General features: G+C 40.4%; 1 non-coding gene across 1 annotated transcript; it reads left to right on the top strand.

Moving 5' to 3' along the window:
• The first annotated feature begins 3,413 nt into the window (after positions 1 to 3,413).
• Positions 3,414 to 3,549, top strand: LOC147367096 (small nucleolar RNA SNORA2/SNORA34 family). The gene has a single exon (XR_015132206.1). It is a non-coding gene; the product is annotated as a small nucleolar RNA SNORA2/SNORA34 family (small nucleolar RNA).
• The last annotated feature ends 277 nt before the right edge of the window (positions 3,550 to 3,826 follow it).

Below are 3,826 nucleotides of genomic sequence, written 5' to 3'. Positions count from 1 at the left end.
GATTAGCGCATATCAGCTCCTTCTTGGGCTATGCTGACCAGTTTAGTAGCCATTGGCTGCCTGACGTGTGGCTGATCCAAGCTGAGATGTGCTGAATGTATTAAATAAATACTGGCTTTTGAAGATGGTATAAACATTGTAAAATACCTCATTGATATTTTTATTGGTAACATGATGAAATGATAATATCTTTGCAATACTGAGTTAAAATATATTAATAAAATTAATTTCACCTATTTCTCTTTACATTTTGGATGTGGCTGCTGAAACATTTTAATGACATTTGTGGATTACAGTCTATTCCTCTTCAATAGTGTCACTGTCCTAGGAATCAGCATCTACTGCTCTGTAACAAACTGCCCAAACTGTAGTTGCCTAGAGCACCACTTTTTAGTTTTTATAATTATTGGAGTTGACTGGATCTCACTGGAGTGTCCACAGTTCCTCTCCCTCATGTGTTTGCAGTCAGATGAACAGGGACTTAGACGTGGTTTGCCTGTCTGCTGCCAGGATACTCCTCCCTGTGCATCTCAGCCCTTGGGACCTCTCTGCTGGCTTCTCTCCAGTGAAGATCCCTGGGCTGCTTTTATCGCAGCTCAGAGTAGCCAGACCTCTTTTTAAAAAACATGTATTTATTTATTTGGCTACGCCAAGTCTTAGTTGTGGTAAGCAGGATCTAGTTCCCTGACCAGGGATCAAACCTAGGCCCCCTGCACTGGGAGCACAGAGTCTTGGCCACTGGTCACCAGGGAGGTCTCTAGACCTTACTAATGCCTGGGTTGAAAGTGTCAGCACAGCCTTTCCTCGCTTTTCTACTGGTCTGAGCAGTCACAGAGCAGGTAGGTACTGGCCATGGGGGAGCGGCACAAGCTTCACCACTTCGTGGGAAGTGCCAGACACTGCAGGGAGGTGAAAACTCTTGGGGACGAGCTGTCACATTCTCCTCACCCAGAGACTGTGGTTCAGCTTGTCTGAGGGTGTATTTCCCATGCATCCCCAGGGGTAGGAGACTTCTTTTTCTTAAGATTGTGGATATTTTTGGTCCAATATTGCCTCTAGAAGTTAATTCTGCAAGAAAATTAGGAAGAGGCAAGAGGAAGACCTTTCCCCCTGAATTTTAACCATCTGTTATCTCCATGATCATAAATGGTAATAAAGCAATGACTTTTATCATAAGCATTAGCTGGGAATGGGAGCCATGTTCCAGGGTCCTAAGGAGTGAGCTGTGTGTGGCAGACTATATATAAATCATGTGAAACCACAAGAGAGGGCAGGAGTAGCCTGTGTGTGCATGTGAGTGTGTACACATGTATGTATGCATTTGGGTGTGTGTGTGTGCATGCATGCATGAGTGTGTGGTCTGGTGCTCAGAATGCAGGCACTGGAATCCACCTGCATGGTTGGAATCCCAGCCCTGCCACTTCTCCAGCTTTATGACCCAAGGGAAATTTCTTCACTTTTTTTTCTTTCATTTCCTCACATATAATGTGGGTCACAACAAAATTGCATAGTTGTTGCAAGGAATAAGTCAGGACCTACAAAGGATTTAGAATGCTGTCTGGGTAGCACATAGTAAGTGCTCAGCGGTGCTATTTTATTTCTCTGTTTATGGTTCAGTTTTATACCTCAGTAATCTTTCTCTCTCTTTTTCTCTCTCCAGAGAAGTAAAAAAAAAAAAAAAAAAGATGAAAATGAGGATGACAATTACCAATCTGAGTGGGACCAGTTCCAAAAAGTCAACCCAGATAAGAATCGTTGCAGTGGTTAAATCTCAAACATCCTTAGCCCGTGAAGCCTTTGTTCTCAGAGAACTGAATGTATGTGGCTTGTTTGCTTCTTATGTAGAGTGGTGCAATCCTGTGGACACTGTCGTGTGGAGAGTTACCATGTGTGGAATCTGAGCAGTGCTCTGGGGTCCCTCCAGAACCTTGGCTCTTTTTGTGTTTTTTTTTTTTTTTTGCTGTGTTTCAATGAATGATTTGGACCCTCTGGTTAAATATACCTGTCTTGTCATTACAAAATCTTACCAGATGGCATGTAAATGTTTTTAAAGTGGTTAAAAAAAAATCATATGCTCAGATCAAAGCTATAGAAGATTGCTGACTTTGTAGATAACCTATAACATTTACTTCCAACATTCAATACTGGAAAACTAGGAAATGGGGGTTACCAGCCTAGCTGCACTGTTAACTAGTCTTGTGGTCACCAGCCCACATAGATCCATTTTCCTCCTCTGTAAGCAGGCAGCATGGCCTTTCAGACCTGGACCCTCTCGGCTCATAGCAGCGGGAAGGACAGCATGATGGCCACAGTTAATAAGGACTCTTGTCCTTCATGCTTTTTAAATATTGGAGCATTTATTCTTCTTACTTTTTATACAAGAACAGAATTTAATTGAGAGGAAAAATAGTAATGTTTTAAACTTCAGTGGAGACAGAAAAATCTATTTTTTATGTATAAAGAATGAAAATATTTTTGCAAGAGAAAAAGTTTGTGTATAGAAGAGGGTATTTTTAAATCTCAGAATACTTGTAAAGTTCATGGTTTGAATTCTGTGTTAAAAGTTCTGATGAGAACATATAAAGCAACACACTACTGAAAGCATAATGTGTAGGAAAGTTGTCACATTTCACTTAAAAAGCACACACCAGCAAGTGACTGCCAGGGGCTGGTGAAGGAGAAACAGAGTGACTACTAATGGGTATAGTTTCTTTGGGGGATGATGAAAATGTTCTGGAATTGTACAACTTTGTGAATATACTAAAACCCACTAAATTGTGTATTTGAAATGGTGAATATTATGGTATGTGAATTATATCTCATTAATGCCAAAGCCTTTGACTGTGTAGATCACAATAAACTGTGGAAAATTCTGAAAGAGATGGGAATACCAGAGCACTTGACCTACCTCTTGAGAAATCTGTATGCAGGTCAGGAAGCAACAGTTAGAACTGGACATGGAACAACAGACTGGTTCCAAATAGGAAAAGGCTGTATATTGTCACCCTGCTTATTTAACTGATATGCAGAGTACATCATGAGAAACGCTGGGCTGGAAGAAGCACAAGCTGAAATCAAGATTTCTGGGAGAAATATCAATAACCTCAGATATGCAGATGACACCACCCTTATGGCAGAAAGTGAAGAAGAACTAAAGAGCCTCTTGATGAAAGTGAAAGAGGAGAGTGAAAAAGTTGGCTTAAAGCTCAGCATTCAGAAAACAAAGATCATGGCATCTGGTCCGATCACTTCATGGCAAATAGATGGAGAAACAGTGGAAAGAGTGGCAGACTTTATTTTTTTGGGCTCCAAAATCACTGCAGATGGTGACTGCAGCCATGAAATTAAAAGACACTTACTCCTTGGGAGAAAAGTTATGACCAACCTAGACAGCATATTAAAAAGCAGAGACATTGGCCCTGAATCAAGGCCAGCAGTTTGCTGAAGCTGTTGGTTTCAAACAGGAGCCTAAAGAAGTCTCTTTCTATGGTCTGTTGGCCATTTCAGATCTTGGAAATGTAATGGTCAATTCATTAGAAAGAAACATCTCAGTCGTTAGTGATAGGGGCTAATACTTATTTATAGTTGATTAATACTAGGATTCCAAAATTTAGAGATCCCTGGTTTAACTTTTTATTAAAATTAAAATAATGTTAAAAAAAAAAAAAAAAGCAGAGACTTACTTTGCCAACAAAGCTCCATCTAGTCAAGACTGTGGTTTTTCCAGGGGTCATATATGGATATGAGAGTTGGACTATAAAGAAAGCTGAGCACAGAAGAATTGATGCTTTTGAACTGTGGTGTTGGAGAAGACTCTTGAGAGTCC

This window comes from Bos grunniens, chromosome 8, assembly GCF_055505025.1.
Source record: "Bos grunniens cultivar Pamir isolate PY7600 chromosome 8, Bosgru_T2T1.0, whole genome shotgun sequence".
In the NCBI taxonomy this organism is placed as follows: Eukaryota; Metazoa; Chordata; class Mammalia; order Artiodactyla; family Bovidae; genus Bos; species Bos grunniens.
The sequence above is the reverse complement of the archived record's forward strand: the minus strand, read 5'-3'. Positions and strand labels throughout refer to the sequence as shown.